This window comes from Lytechinus pictus, chromosome 3 (genome assembly GCF_037042905.1).
Source record: "Lytechinus pictus isolate F3 Inbred chromosome 3, Lp3.0, whole genome shotgun sequence".
Classification (NCBI taxonomy): Eukaryota; Metazoa; Echinodermata; class Echinoidea; order Temnopleuroida; family Toxopneustidae; genus Lytechinus; species Lytechinus pictus.
This window is the reverse complement of record NC_087247.1, coordinates 68,834,192-68,850,949: the sequence shown is the minus strand read 5'-3', so window position 1 is coordinate 68,850,949 and position 16,758 is coordinate 68,834,192. Positions and strand designations below refer to the sequence as shown.

Here is a 16,758-nt window from a genome sequence, read left to right as displayed (position 1 = left end):
TTGTCAGGTCTTGAAATTTACCACAAGAAAGGATCACCAGTCGCTCTTACAAACGGCTTTATGAAACACCCACCAGAACTGACAAGTTTTTAGATGAAAAACATTGATGAAGACTGCTCATTGCAGAGATTTCAATTGAGGTTGTGTTTTTGTCAAGAGTTCAGTATATATTATGATTATCCGTTAGACTCTTGAGGAGGATTGGTCCAAAAATACCTCATAAACCATGCTGTTAACATATATTCTGATACTGAATGACAAAGATGGTACTTTGCCTTAATTTTCAATTTAAATTCAAGGTAATATTTAATCTTTTCTATTTATCATTTTCTATTTTCTACACTTTACCATTATTTTCAGTTGGTCTACTTAGATGAAAACGGTGGTGGAAGTTAGCGGAGAAACAAAGGTAAGAAAGCAGCACCTATTTTCATTTAATTTTTCATATGATAATATACTTCAATATAGTAAAACATTTTGAGTCTTCAATATGATGATTCAAGTTTCCCTATTGGTCTGATCAGCCTTGATGTGAAATGTGATGAATCTGATGTTGGCTCGTGATACAACTTTACAGTCCAAATTCTTTATAACGTATTAACTTTTGTGTTAGATTACTCCTTGTTTATTATCCTTTATGTTTATGTTTTCATTCTACTTCAAGATACAAGAGTCCTTTTCTTTAGTGAAGTAGAAGTTGTTGTGGAATCAATCCATTTACTTGGGTTATACAACCAATTCTGAGAGGTAAGTAAAATTTGAATTTGTAAATCTGTAATGGAAAATATAACTTAGAAAATGGACCTAATTCATAAAACTTAGACATAAGCATAATAGTGTATCACTGAAGATCCTGCCTGAGTCTCAGGTCACATGACCAAGGTCAAAGGTCACTTACGGTCAATGAACCTTGTCCATGTTGGGGTTATTTGAGGAATTGTCATAACTTTAAAGTTCACGGATCTAATTCATGAAACTTGGACATAAGAGCAACCATGTACCCCTGAATATGTGCAAGCTTCAGGTCACATGACCAAGGTCAAAGGTCCTTTAGAGTCAGCAAACTTTGATAATGTTGGGATTATTTGTGGAATTGACATCATAACTTTGTAACTTTATGGATTTAGCTCATGAAACATTGACATGAGGGTAATCAAGTATGAATGATTGTTTTGCACATGTCTTAGGTCACATGATCATGGTCAAAGGTCATTTTGGGTCAATGGACATAATATTTTATTATCATGTTAGTGTTTTTTTTTGTGAATAATTATTCATTAGCTGTTTTCTAAGGCAGCTATGCTGCTAAATCGAATTGCGTAATGCAGGCGAGACTGCCAGAGGCGTTCCACTTGGTTTTTTTGTTGTTGATCCAACTCTTTATTGAATTTTTTTTTTTTTCATAGTCGAGACATCAAATTATTTCTTTTGGTTTAAAGAAGGAAATCAGCCATTATTGTCCAAACTTTCACAATAAAATAATAGTAGGTAGATATTTTGAGAACTACTTGAAATATATTTCCAGTTTCATTTATCAGGGTAACCAGATGTCCTCATCTGCTAAAAATGAAGAATCTGTCACCGAGGAGTCTGCACAATAGAAATAGAACATAGAATGGGAGACTTGATAATACATGCATCGTGTTTCTGACTTTTTATATTGATTCAAAATTTACTCATGGATATCTACTTGGGCAGAAGTGACACTTTATTATCCTGTGCAAATAGTGCAATAAATGATCCCTATGTTGAAGCTATTTAATTGGGTACTGGTATATAAGGATTATATGAATATTCAGAAGTATTATACACAGACTTGCTTAGTTGAATTTATTCAAAGAGACTACATGCAGACCACTTCTCAGAGCTTGGCGGGGTTATATGCAGTCTGTTGTTATATTATATTTTACATGGGGGGGGGGGGGTTTTGATGAACTTTGTCATTACTGACAAGTTGTTATCTGATGGTTAACCATAAAAGAGCTTGAATCAAACCAAGGCCATGACCAGTCATGCTCCAATGCATGTACCCTTCTCATTGGCTGGTTCTTGGATATTCGTTGTGCCTTTTCTTTTTTCAATTTTTGCTGAAATTCAGAAAAAGTAGTGGTTTGAATTTGAAAAAGTCACCTTGCCACCACAATATTAAGTATTAAGGGCTTTGGTGAAATTCAGTCATGTCTTTTTTTTTTTTTATTGAAACCAATAATAGTTGTCAGGTCTTGAAATTTACCACAAGAAAAGATCACCAGTCGCTCTTAAAGTCGCTCTTACAAACGGCTTTATGAAACACCCACCAGAACTGACAAGTTTGTAGATGAAAAACATTGATGAAGACTGCTCATTGCAGAGATTTCAATTGAGGTTGTGTTTTTGTCAAGAGTTCAGTATATGATGATTATCCGTTAGACTCTTGAGGAGGATTGGTCTAAAAATACCTCATAAACCATGCTGTTAACATATATTCTGATACTGAATGACAAAGATGGTAGTTTGCCTTAATTTTCAATTTAAATTCAAGGTAATATTTAATCTTTTCTTTTTATCATTTTCTATTTTCTACACTTTACCATTATTTTCAGTTGGTCTACTTAGATGAAAACGGTGGTGGAAGTTAGCGGAGAAACAAAGGTAAGAAAGCAGCACCTATTTTCATTTAATTTTTCATATGATAATGTACTTCAATATAGTCAAATATTTTGAGTCTTCAATATGATGATTCAAGTTTCCCTATTGGTCTGATCAGCCTTGATGTGAAATGTGATGAATCTGATGTTGGCTCGTGATACATCTTTAAAGTCCAAATTCTTTATAACGTATTAACTTTTGTGTTAGATTACTCCTTGTTTATTATCCTTTATGTATATGTTTTCATTCTACTTCAAGATACAAGAGTCCTTTTCTTTAGTGAAGTAGAAGTTGTTGTTGAATCAATCCATTTACTTGGGTTATACAACCAATTCTGAGAGGTAAGTAAAATTTGAATTTGTAAATCTGTAATGGAATATATAACTTAGAAAATGGACGTAATTCATAAAACTTAGACATAAGCATAATAGTGTATCACTGAAGATCCTGCCTGAGTCTCAGGTCACATGACCAAGGTCAAAGGTCACTTACGGTCAACGAACTTTGTCCATGTTGGGGTTATTTGAGGAATTGTCATAACTTTAAAGTTCACGGATCTAATTCATGAAACTTGGACATAAGAGCAACCATGTACCCCTGAATATGTGCAAGTTTCAGGTCACATGACCAAGGTCAAAGGTCCTTTAGAGTCAACAAACTTTGGTAATGTTGGGATTATTTGTGGAATTGACATCATAACTGTAACTTTATGGATTTAGCTCATGAAACATTGTCATAAGGGTAATCAAGTATGAATGATTGTTTTGCACATGTCTTAAGTCACATGATCATGGTCAAAGGTCATTTTGGGTCAATGGACATAATATTTTATTATCATGTTATTTTTTTTTTTTGTGAATAATTATTCATTAGCTGTTTTCTAAGGCAGCTATGGTGATAAATCGAATTGCGTAATGCAGGCGAGACTGCCAGAGGCGTTCCACTTGGTTTTTTTTGTTGTTGATCCAACTCTTTATTAAATTGTTTTTTTTTCATAGTCGAGACATCAAATTATTTCTTTTGGTTTAAAGAAGGAAATCAGCCATTATTGTCCAAACTTTCACAATAAAATAATAGTATGTAGATATTTTGAGAACTACTTGAAATATATTTCCAGTTTCATTTATCAGGGTAACCAGATGTCCTCATCTGCTAAAAATGAAGAATCTGTCACCGAGGAGTCTGCACAATAGAGATAGAACATAGAATGGGAGACTTGATAATACATGCATTGTGTTTCTGACTTTTTATATTGATTCAAACTTTACTCATGGATATCTACTTGGGCAGAAGTGACACTTTATTATCCTGTGCAAATAGTGCAATAAATGATCCCTATGTTGAAGCTATTTAATTGGGTACTGGTATATAAGGATTATATGAATATTCATAAGTATTATACACAGACTTGCTTAGTTGAATTTATTCAAAGAGACTACACGCAGATCACTTCTCAGAGCTTGGCGAGGTTATTTGCAGTCTGTTGTTATATTATATTTTACATGGGGGGGGGGGGGGGGTTTCATGAACTTTGTCATTACTGACAAGTTGTTATTTGATGGTTAACCATAAAAGAGCTTGAATCAAACCAAGGCCATGACCAGTCATGCTCCAATGCGTGTACCCTTCTCATTGGCTGGTCCTTGGATATTCCTTGTGCCTTTTCTTTTTCCTATTTTTGCTGAAATTCAGAAAAAGTAGTGGTTTGAATTTGAAAAAGTCACCTTGCCACCACAATATTAAGTATTAAGGGCTTTGGTGAAATTCAGTCATGTCTTTTTTTTTTTTTATTGAAACCAATAATAGTTGTCAGGTCTTGAAATTTACCACAAGAAAAGATCACCAGTCGCTCTTAAAGTCGCTCTTACAAACGGCTTTATGAAACACCCACCAGAACTGACAAGTTTGTAGATGAAAAACATTGATGAAGACTGCTCATTGCAGAGATTTCAATTGAGGTTGAGTTTTTGTCAAGAGTTCAGTATATATGATGATTATCCGTTAGACTCTTGAGGAGGATTGGTCCAAAAATACCTCATAAACCATGCTGTTAACATATATTCTGATACTGAATGACAAAGATGGTAGTTTGCCTTAATTTTCAATTTAAATTCAAGGTAATATTTAATCTTTTCTTTTTATCATTTTCTATTTTCTACACTTTACCATTATTTTCAGTTGGTCTACTTAGATGAAAACGGTGGTGGAAGTTAGCGGAGAAACAAAGGTAAGAAAGCAGCACCTATTTTCATTTAATTTTTCATATGATAATGTACTTCAATATAGTAAAACATTTTGAGTCTTCAATATGATGATTCAAGTTTCCCTATTGGTCTGATCAGCCTTGATGTGAAATGTGATGAATCTGATGTTGGCTCGTGATACAACTTTACAGTCCAAATTCTTTATAACGTATTAACTTTTGTGTTAGATTACTCCTTGTTTATTATCCTTTATGTTTATGTTTTCATTCTACTTCAAGATACAAGAGTCCTTTTCTTTAGTGAAGTAGAAGTTGTTGTTGAATCAATCCATTTACTTGGGTTATACAACCAATTCTGAGAGGTAAGTAAAATTTGAATTTGTAAATCTGTAATGGAATATATAACTTAGAAAATGGACGTAATTCATAAAACTTAGACATAAGCATAATAGTGTATCACTGAAGATCCTGCCTGAGTCTCAGGTCACATGACCAAGGTCAAAGGTCACTTACGGTCAACGAACTTTGTCCATGTTGGGGTTATTTGAGGAATTGTCATAACTTTAAAGTTCACGGATCTAATTCATGAAACTTGGACATAAGAGCAACCATGTACCCCTGAATATGTGCAAGTTTCAGGTCACATGACCAAGGTCAAAGGTCCTTTAGAGTCAACAAACTTTGGTAATGTTGGGATTATTTGTGGAATTGACATCATGGAACTTTATGGATTTAGCTCATGAAACATTGTCATAAGGGTAATCAAGTATGAATGATTGTTTTGCACATGTCTTAAGTCACATGATCATGGTCAAAGGTCATTTTGGGTCAATGGACATAATATTTTATTATCATGTTATTTTTTTTTTCTGTGAATAATTATTCATTAGCTGTTTTCTAAGGCAGCTATGGTGATAAATCGAATTGCGTAATGCAGGCGAGACTGCCAGAGGCGTTCCACTTGGTTTTTTTTGTTGTTGATCCAACTCTTTATTAAATTGTTTTTTTTTCATAGTCGAGACATCAAATTATTTCTTTTGGTTTAAAGAAGGAAATCAGCCATTATTGTCCAAACTTTCACAATAAAATAATAGTATGTAGATATTTTGAGAACTACTTGAAATATATTTCCAGTTTCATTTATCAGGGTAACCAGATGTCCTCATCTGCTAAAAATGAAGAATCTGTCACCGAGGAGTCTGCACAATAGAGATAGAACATAGAATGGGAGACTTGATAATACATGCATCGTGTTTCTGACTTTTTATATTGATTCAAACTTTACTCATGGATATCTACTTGGGCAGAAGTGACACTTTATTATCCTGTGCAAATAGTGCAATAAATGATCCCTATGTTGAAGCTATTTAATTGGGTACTGGTATATAAGGATTATATGAATATTCATAAGTATTATACACAGACTTGCTTAGTTGAATTTATTCAAAGAGACTACACGCAGATCACTTCTCAGAGCTTGGCGGGGTTATTTGCAGTCTGTTGTTATATTATATTTTACATGGGGGGGGGGGGGGTTTCATGAACTTTGTCATTACTGACAAGTTGTTATTTGATGGTTAACCATAAAAGAGCTTGAATCAAACCAAGGCCATGACCAGTCATGCTCCAATGCGTGTACCCTTCTCATTGGCTGGTCCTTGGATATTCGTTGTGCCTTTTCTTTTTCCTAGTTTTGCTGAAATTCAGAAAAAGTAGTGGTTTGAATTTGAAAAAGTCACCTTGCCACCACAATATTAAGTATTAAGGCTTTTGGTGAAATTCAGTCATGTCTTTTTTTTTATTTATTGAAACCAATAATAGTTGTCAGGTCTTGAAATTTACCACAAGAAAGGATCACCAGTCGCTCTTACAAAAGGCTTTATGAAACACCCACCAGAACTGACAAGTTTGTAGATGAAAAACATTGATGAAGACTGCTCATTGCAGAGATTTCAATTGAGGTTGAGTTTTTGTCAAGAGTTCAGTATATATTATGATTATCCGTTAGACTCTTGAGGAGGATTGGTCCAAAAATACCTCATAAACCATGCTGTTAACATATATTCTGATACTGAATGACAAAGATGGTAGTTTGCCTTAATTTTCAATTTAAATTCAAGGTAATATTTAATCTTTTCTTTTTATCATTTTCTATTTTCTACACTTTACCATTATTTTCAGTTGGTCTACTTAGATGAAAACGGTGGTGGAAGTTAGCGGAGAAACAAAGGTAAGAAAGCAGCACCTATTTTCATTTAATTTTTCATATGATAATGTACTTCAATATAGTAAAACATTTTGAGTCTTCAATATGATGATTCAAGTTTCCCTATTGGTCTGATCAGCCTTGATGTGAAATGTGATGAATCTGATGTTGGCTCGTGATACAACTTTACAGTCCAAATTCTTTATAACGTATTAACTTTTGTGTTAGATTACTCCTTGTTTATTATCCTTTATGTTTATGTTTTCATTCTACTTCAAGATACAAGAGTCCTTTTCTTTAGTGAAGTAGAAGTTGTTGTTGAATCAATCCATTTACTTGGGTTATACAACCAATTCTGAGAGGTAAGTAAAATTTGAATTTGTAAATCTGTAATGGAATATATAACTTAGAAAATGGACGTAATTCATAAAACTTAGACATAAGCATAATAGTGTATCACTGAAGATCCTGCCTGAGTCTCAGGTCACATGACCAAGGTCAAAGGTCACTTACGGTCAACGAACTTTGTCCATGTTGGGGTTATTTGAGGAATTGTCATAACTTTAAAGTTCACGGATCTAATTCATGAAACTTGGACATAAGAGCAACCATGTACCCCTGAATATGTGCAAGTTTCAGGTCACATGACCAAGGTCAAAGGTCCTTTAGAGTCAACAAACTTTGGTAATGTTGGGATTATTTGTGGAATTGACATCATAACTGTAACTTTATGGATTTAGCTCATGAAACATTGTCATAAGGGTAATCAAGTATGAATGATTGTTTTGCACATGTCTTAAGTCACATGATCATGGTCAAAGGTCATTTTGGGTCAATGGACATAATATTTTATTATCATGTTATTTTTTTTTTCTGTGAATAATTATTCATTAGCTGTTTTCTAAGGCAGCTATGGTGATAAATCGAATTGCGTAATGCAGGCGAGACTGCCAGAGGCGTTCCACTTGGTTTTTTTTGTTGTTGATCCAACTCTTTATTAAATTGTTTTTTTTTCATAGTCGAGACATCAAATTATTTCTTTTGGTTTAAAGAAGGAAATCAGCCATTATTGTCCAAACTTTCACAATAAAATAATAGTATGTAGATATTTTGAGAACTACTTGAAATATATTTCCAGTTTCATTTATCAGGGTAACCAGATGTCCTCATCTGCTAAAAATGAAGAATCTGTCACCGAGGAGTCTGCACAATAGAGATAGAACATAGAATGGGAGACTTGATAATACATGCATCGTGTTTCTGACTTTTTATATTGATTCAAACTTTACTCATGGATATCTACTTGGGCAGAAGTGACACTTTATTATCCTGTGCAAATAGTGCAATAAATGATCCCTATGTTGAAGCTATTTAATTGGGTACTGGTATATAAGGATTATATGAATATTCATAAGTATTATACACAGACTTGCTTAGTTGAATTTATTCAAAGAGACTACACGCAGATCACTTCTCAGAGCTTGGCGGGGTTATTTGCAGTCTGTTGTTATATTATATTTTACATGGGGGGGGGGGGGGTTTCATGAACTTTGTCATTACTGACAAGTTGTTATTTGATGGTTAACCATAAAAGAGCTTGAATCAAACCAAGGCCATGACCAGTCATGCTCCAATGCGTGTACCCTTCTCATTGGCTGGTCCTTGGATATTCGTTGTGCCTTTTCTTTTTCCCATTTTTGCTGAAATTCAGAAAAAGTAGTGGTTTGAATTTGAAAAAGTCACCTTGCCACCACAATATTAAGTATTAAGGGCTTTGGTGAAATTCAGTCATGTCTTTTTTTTTTTTTATTGAAACCAATAATAGTTGTCAGGTCTTGAAATTTACCACAAGAAAAGATCACCAGTCGCTCTTAAAGTCGCTCTTACAAACGGCTTTATGAAACACCCACCAGAACTGACAAGTTTGTAGATGAAAAACATTGATGAAGACTGCTCATTGCAGAGATTTCAATTGAGGTTGTGTTTTTGTCAAGAGTTCAGTATATGATGATTATCCGTTAGACTCTTGAGGAGGATTGGTCCAAAAATACCTCATAAACCATGCTGTTAACATATATTCTGATACTGAATGACAAAGATGGTAGTTTGCCTTAATTTTCAATTTAAATTCAAGGTAATATTTAATCTTTTCTTTTTATCATTTTCTATTTTCTACACTTTACCATTATTTTCAGTTGGTCTACTTAGGTGAAAACGATGGTGGAAGTTAGCGGAGAAACAAAGGTAAGAAAGCAGCACCTATTTTCATTTAATTTTTCATATGATAATGTACTTCAATATAGTAAAACATTTTGAGTCTTCAATATGATGATTCAAGTTTCCCTATTGGTCTTATCAGCCTTGATGTGAAATGTGATGAATCTGATGTTGGCTCGTGATACAACTTTACAGTCCAAATTCTTTATAACGTATTAACTTTTGTGTTAGATTACTCCTTGTTTATTATCCTTTATGTTTATGTTTTCATTCTACTTCAAGATACAAGAGTCCTTTTCTTTAGTGAAGTAGAAGTTGTTGTTGAATCAATCCATTTACTTGGGTTATACAACCAATTCTGAGAGGTAAGTAAAATTTGAATTTGTAAATCTGTAATGGAATATATAACTTAGAAAATGGACGTAATTCATAAAACTTAGACATAAGCATAATAGTGTATCACTGAAGATCCTGCCTGAGTCTCAGGTCACATGACGAAGGTCAAAGGTCCTTTAGAGTCAACAAACTTTGGTAATGTTGGGATTATTTGTGGAATTGACATCATAACTGTAACTTTATGGATTTAGCTCATGAAACATTGTCATAAGGGTAATCAAGTATGAATGATTGTTTTGCACATGTCTTAAGTCACATGATCATGGTCAAAGGTCATTTTGGGTCAATGGACATAATATTTTATTATCATGTTAGTGTTTTTTTCTGTGAATAATTATTCATTAGCTGTTTTCTAAGGCAGCTATGCTGCTAAATCGAATTGCGTAATGCAGGCGAGACTGCCAGAGGCGTTCCCCTTGGGTTTTTTTGTTGTTGATCAAACTCTTTATAAAATTGTTTTTTTTTATAGTCGAGACATCAAATTATTTCTTTTGATTTAAAGAAGGAAATCAGCCATTATTGTCCAAACTTTCACAATAAAATAATAGTATGTAGATATTTAGAGAACTACTTGAAATATATTTCCAGTTTCATTTATCAGGGTAACCAGATGTCCTCATCTGCTAAAAATGAAGAATCTGTCACCGAGGAGTCTGCACAATAGAAATAGAACGTAGAATGGGAGACTTGATAATACATGCATCGTGTTTCTGACTTTTTATATTGATTCAAACTTTACTCATGGATATCTACTTGGGCAGAAGTGACACTTTATTATCCTGTGCAAATAGTGCAATAAATGATCCCTATGTTGAAGCTATTTAATTGGGTACTGGTATATAAGGATTATATGAATATTCATAAGTATTATACACAGACTTGCTTAGTTGAATTTATTCAAAGAGACTACCGGTAAACGCAGATCACTTCTCAGAGCTTGGCGGGGTTATATGCAGTCTGTTGTTATATTATATTTTACATGGGGGGGGGGGGTTTTCATGAACTTTGTCATTACTGACAAGTTGTTATCTGATGGTTAACCATAAAAGAGCTTGAATCAAACCAAGATCATGACCAGTCATGCTCCAATGCGTGTACCCCTCTCATTGGCTGGTCCTTGGATATTCGTTGTGCCTTTTCTTTTTCCTATTTTTGCTGAAATTCAGAAAAAGTAGTGGTTTGAATTTGAAAAAGTCACCTTGCCACCACAATATTAAGTATTAAGGGCTTTGGTGAAATTCAGTCATGTCTTTTTTTTTTTTTATTGAAACCAATAATAGTTGTCAGGTCTTGAAATTTACCACAAGAAAGGATCACCAGTCGCTCTTAAAGTCGCTCTTACAAACAGCTTTATGAAACACCCACCAGAACTGACAAGTTTGTAGATGAAAAACATTGATGAAGACTGCTCATTGCAGAGATTTCAATTGAGGTTGTGTTTTTGTCAAGAGTTCAGTATATGATGATTATCCGTTAGACTCTTGAGGAGGATTGGTCCAAAAATACCTCATAAACCATGCTGTTAACATATATTCTGATACTGAATGACAAAGATGGTAGTTTGCCTTAATTTTCAATTTAAATTCAAGGTAATATTTAATCTTTTCTTTTTATCATTTTCTATTTTTCTACACTTTACCATTATTTTCAGTTGGTCTACTTAGGTGAAAACGATGGTGGAAGTTAGCGGAGAAACAAAGGTAAGAAAGCAGCACCTATTTTCATTTAATTTTTCATATGCAAAAAGAAGCTGCTGAAAACTGCTTATCTAATAAAAGAGAGCCAATGGAGTAAATTAGAAAGTCAAAAAGGGGCCTAAGCTTTCGATCCTAGCAGAATCTTCGTCGGAGGCAAAATGACAAACATATAAAGTGGAACAACCATGATATAGACCACAAACAAGCTACAGCAACTCTAGAAACGAGACAAAAGGGGCATTAGTGAGTAGAGAAGACCAATCAGGTTAGTGAAGGGGATGAAAGAAAAGGAGTAGGTAGACACAAAGGGAAGTTAGTGTAAGTAAGGCCAAGAGGGATTAAGATAATGAGGCAGGCAACATCAAACAGGATCTGGAACAAAACAGTGATAGAGGGATGAATAACTAGAGAATTAGTGAGAGGTGGGTCAAACAGGTTACAAAGAAAGGCATAATAAACTGGTGCATAATAGTGGGGGAAAAAAGGAAAAGAATGGGGAACAACTGATAATGTGCAAAAGACATATAAGTATATATGATAAAGCATTAAACAAACTAAGAGAAGAAGGTAAGTGTAAATATGTATCTATAAGTGATATGTATATAAATATATCCAAAAAAGAAATGTATATGAAAAAATATAAATACACATATGGTGTAACTGATATTGTAATCCGCCAGGCGTGACGGGAAAAAAACATAGGACTATACAGTAGGAAAAAAAACAAAAAAAACCTGTATATGTGAAAAAGAGGAAGCAAATTGCCTAAAAAGGTAAAAGCAAATATAGAAGAGAGGGGGTGTATTATGAAGAAACCATAGTATACAGTGCGTCCCAGAAAAAACGAAACCGAGATTTAGCGATGATTTATCATAACTTAATCAAAAATAGAATAGACAAATGACCTACCAATGTAAAGCTTAGAATCTCCTCTTTCATCTGATATTACTTAGATTATTCCTCATTCACGCATGAGTGAGCAAAAACAATTTGAAGGAAGGATACCAAAAACTCATTTGGCGGGGGGTATATGAATTTCAAAAGGAAAATCGCATGTCTTAAAAGTTCAATATCTGCTCTTTAATTTGATACCTCAATTACAGAAAATGGTCAAGAAATAACAAAGTTCTGGTTATTTGAAATAAGGCTTGAATTTCCATAATTTCATTAAATAAACTGTTTTCACCGATTTCCCACAGAAGCTATCGCATGGTTAACAAAAGACTTAATGCATGACTGATCGTAAACAAAACAGAGTGTCGAGTGAGTTTGAACGCTAGCCTGTAAAACCTCTTCATTTTATGAAATTATTGAAATTCAAGCCTTATTTCAAATAACCAGAACTTTGTTATTTCTTGACCATTTTCTGTGATTGAGGTATCAAATTAAAGAGCAGATATTGCATTTTTTTTAAATGTGGTTTTCCTTTTGAAAGCTGGATACAACCCGCCAAATGACTTTTTGGTATCCCCTCTTCAAATTGTTTTTGTTCACTCATGCGTGAAGGAGAAATAATCTAATTAATATCAGATGAAAGAGGAGATTCTAAGCTTTACATTGGTAGTTCATTTGCCTATTTTATTTGTGATTAAGTTATGATAAATCATCGCTAAATCTCGGTTTTGTTTTTTCTGGGACGCACTGTACATGTAAATAAGCAAATGTGGTAAATCTAAAAGAGGTGAGTGGAGAAAAAATAAAATATATATATATAATTATTATATCGCCTGAATAAGGAAGGAAAAATTGGAGCTGAGCTTGTATGAGATATGGGAGGAAAGTAGAGGAAGAAACTATAATGTAACTATTCAAAAGAGCTGAGGGGAAAAATGATATGTATATATAAATTGAAAGTGGATAGGAAAGAATAATCAGTCGTTCCCCTCTTGGATGTTCAGGCCATGAGGTTGGGTGGTGCGAAGTCGTCTCATCCAGAGCTTCTCTCTGCTAGTACGGACCGAGTCAGGACGGGTACCTAAAGATTCGATGCCCTGGAGTGGTTGGGGAGGTTAAAATGGCGGCCAACTGGAGTGTCCAGGTTTGCTGTGTTGACGGTGGATCTGTGCTTGTAGAATCGTCTCTTGAGTGTGCTCTTGGTTTCCCCTATGTATTGTACCCTACAAACTCTGCAAGTGATGAGATATACAACATTAGTGGTAGTGCATGTTATGTTGCCCTTGATTTGGTGAGACAGGCTGGTAGAGTTGCTGGTGAAAGTGTCGCCCTCGTGAAAGTGTATTTCACATATGATGCACCTGTTGCTGGTGCATTTGAAGGTGCCATGCTGTATGGGAGAAGAATGGTTAGTGAGGGAGGGCACTTCAGCACGAACAATGAGGTCCCTGAGATTCGGTGGGCGTCGGTATGCTAGAAGGGGAGTATCGGGAACGGCCTGTTGGAGACGATCAGAAGTGTGTAAAATGTGGTGGTTATCACACAGGATTTTGCGGAGAGGGGGTAGATTGGGATGGAAGGTGGTCACAAGCGGTATTCTGTCGGTAGTCTCCTTGTCACTTTTTGGTTTGAGAACTTCAGATCTGGCGAGAGAACGAACTTTGTTAATTGCCAGTTGGACTGCCCTGGCCCCGTGGCCCCTGGCACAGAGATGTTTCTGCAAATTCCTGGCATGGAAGGAAAAATCAGGGTCCTCGGAGCAGATACGGCGAAGTCTGAGGGCTTGACTGTAAGCGATGCCGGTATTGCAGTGACGGGGGTGGCAGCTGGATGAGTGGAGGTACTGGTGGGTATCTGTGGGTTTAGAGTATAGGGTAGTGGTGATACCGTTAGACTTTTTCTGGACTGTGACATCAAGGAAGTGGGTTTCCTGTTGGGAGAAATCAGAAGTGAATTTGATGGTCCTGTGGCAGAGCTTCCAAGTCTCCCGGATCCTGCGGGAGAATACTGGATTTCGATCCAATCTCCCGTTCTCCCGACCCCATGCCAAAATCTCCCGGATAATTGTGATTTTTAGCTGTTAAATTGTCAAATTCATACAAACGACTGTTTTACGAGTCTAGCATGTTCAACTCCCTTTACACCCACGTGGAAACTCCTTATCACATTTTCATTTTACCCAGTTACTTTTACCAGTTTTTGTATAATCGTACATTGATTTCCAATGTAAATGAAGATAATTTTACCGAACGACTGGTGAATTAGTCTAACAAGCAATTTTTTTTTTCTGGTTCTGCAATGTGCATGTGCATGATGGAAACACTTTAGCGGCACTCCATGCCTATGCCCCCCGACGCGCCCCGGCGCGGCACTGCCTGGTCTCCGGCAGACTGCGCCGCGGCAGGAGGCTATGCGAGAAAGGAAGTCCGATGTATTTTTCGGAAGCTTGTGTGCGCTTTATTCGAGCTGAAACTGTGGATCAACGATGGGTTACTATTATAATTACACCCTGACTTTTAGGAATAATTTTATTGACAATCCTGAAGAACAGAAGCAACGTGGAGATTTTTTTTGCCTACTTTTACTTGGGTTGATCGGATCCCGGGGATCGGATTCGAACATTTTCTCTTTCGTGAGTGAGCTAGCCTGGCGCCGGCTGGCTGTGCGTGCTTGCTACAAAAAGGCAATTTTCACAGGAATCCCTCGGCCCTCAGACTTTAAACAGGCCACATATAAGTCTTTACAGGGCCAGGCAAGCTCATCTTCCACTACTGCAGCCCTTTCCCCCTCTGGACAATAAAGGTATTTTCTTGTTGAATGCATTCTTTTGTGAATCATTTTATGTTCTACTGTATTGCCTGAAATCAGGCTTGAACTTATTTTTTTAGTCATGACAATGACAGACAATTCATCATTTCATGAAATCTCTCTAATGTGCATTTAATCTATGTGCCAAAAGTTTTGATGGTTTAGACAGCTGTCGGATACTATCAAATGTTGTTTCTTAATGAGTTTTGCTACCCAAAACTCCCGTCCGTGGGACATTTCGCTGCGTGCTCCCTCACAAAATCATACCTCCGCGAAATCTTCTGGATTCTATCATCCCAATGTTGGCAGCTCTGCTGTGGAAGGAATTGAGTTGTTATCTGATGGTTAACCATAAAAGAGCTTGAATCAAACCAAGATCATGACCAGTCATGCTCCAATGCATGTACCCTCCTCATTGGCTGGTCCTTGGATATTCGTTGTGCCTTTTCTTTTTCCCATTTTTGCTGAAATTCAGAAAAAGTAGTGGTTTGAATTTGAAAAAGTCACCTTGCCACCACAATATTAAGTATTAAGGCTTTTGGTGAAATTCAGTCATGTCTTTTTTTTTATTTATTGAAACCAATAATAGTTGTCAGGTCTTGAAATTTACCACAAGAAAGGATCACCAGTCGCTCTTACAAAAGGCTTTATGAAACACCCACCAGAACTGACAAGTTTGTAGATGAAAAACATTGATGAAGACTGCTCATTGTAGAGATTTCAATTGAGGTTGTGTTTTTGTCAAGAGTTCAGTATATGATGATTATCCGTTAGACTCTTGAGGAGGATTGGTCCAAAAATACCTCATAAACCATGCTGTTAACATATATTCTGATACTGAATGACAAAGATGGTACTTTGCCTTAATTTTCAATTTAAATTCAAGGTAATATTTAATCTTTTCTTTTTATCATTTTCTATTTTCTACACTTTACCATTATTTTCAGTTGGTCTACTTAGGTGAAAACGATGGTGGAAGTTAGCGGAGAAACAAAGGTAAGAAAGCAGCACCTATTTTCATTTGATTTTTCATATGATAATGTACTTCAATATAGTAAAACATTTTGAGTCTTCAATATGATGATTCAAGTTTCCCTATTGGTCTTATCAGCCTTGATGTGAAATGTGATGAATCTGATGTTGGCTCGTGATACAACTTTACAGTCCAAATTCTTTATAACGTATTAACTTTTGTGTTAGATTACTCCTTGTTTATTATCCTTTATGTTTATGTTTTCATTCTACTTCAAGATACAAGAGTCCTTTTCTTTAGTGAAGTAGAAGTTGTTGTTGAATCAATCCATTTACTTGGGTTATACAACCAATTCTGAGAGGTAAGTAAAATTTGAATTTGTAAATCTGTAATGGAATATATAACTTAGAAAATGGACGTAATTCATAAAACTTAGACATAAGCATAATAGTGTATCACTGAAGATCCTGCCTGAGTCTCAGGTCACATGACGAAGGTCAAAGGTCCTTTAGAGTCAACAAACTTTGGTAATGTTGGGATTATTTGTGGAATTGACATCATAACTGTAACTTTATGGATTTAGCTCATGAAACATTGTCATAAGGGTAATCAAGTATGAATGATTGTTTTGCACATGTCTTAAGTCACATGATCATGGTCAAAGGTCCTTTAGAGTCAACAAACTTTGGTAATGTTGGGATTATTTGTGGAATTGACATCATAACTGTAACTTTAT

At 35.3% G+C, this 16,758-nt stretch overlaps 1 protein-coding gene across 1 annotated transcript in view; it reads left to right on the top strand.

Moving 5' to 3' along the window:
- Positions 1-16,758, top strand: part of LOC129256771 (general transcription factor IIH subunit 1-like) — a 70,381-nt gene that overhangs the window by 30,183 nt on the left and 23,440 nt on the right. Inside the window, exons 17-29 of the mRNA XM_064097634.1 lie at positions 361-409; positions 665-747; positions 2,583-2,631; positions 2,887-2,969; positions 4,807-4,855; positions 5,111-5,193; positions 7,013-7,061; positions 7,317-7,399; positions 9,233-9,281; positions 9,537-9,619; positions 11,302-11,350; positions 15,997-16,045; positions 16,301-16,383. The gene's annotated coding sequence lies outside the window, so the exon portion shown is untranslated. The remainder of the gene's footprint in view (positions 1-360; positions 410-664; positions 748-2,582; positions 2,632-2,886; positions 2,970-4,806; positions 4,856-5,110; positions 5,194-7,012; positions 7,062-7,316; positions 7,400-9,232; positions 9,282-9,536; positions 9,620-11,301; positions 11,351-15,996; positions 16,046-16,300; positions 16,384-16,758) is intronic.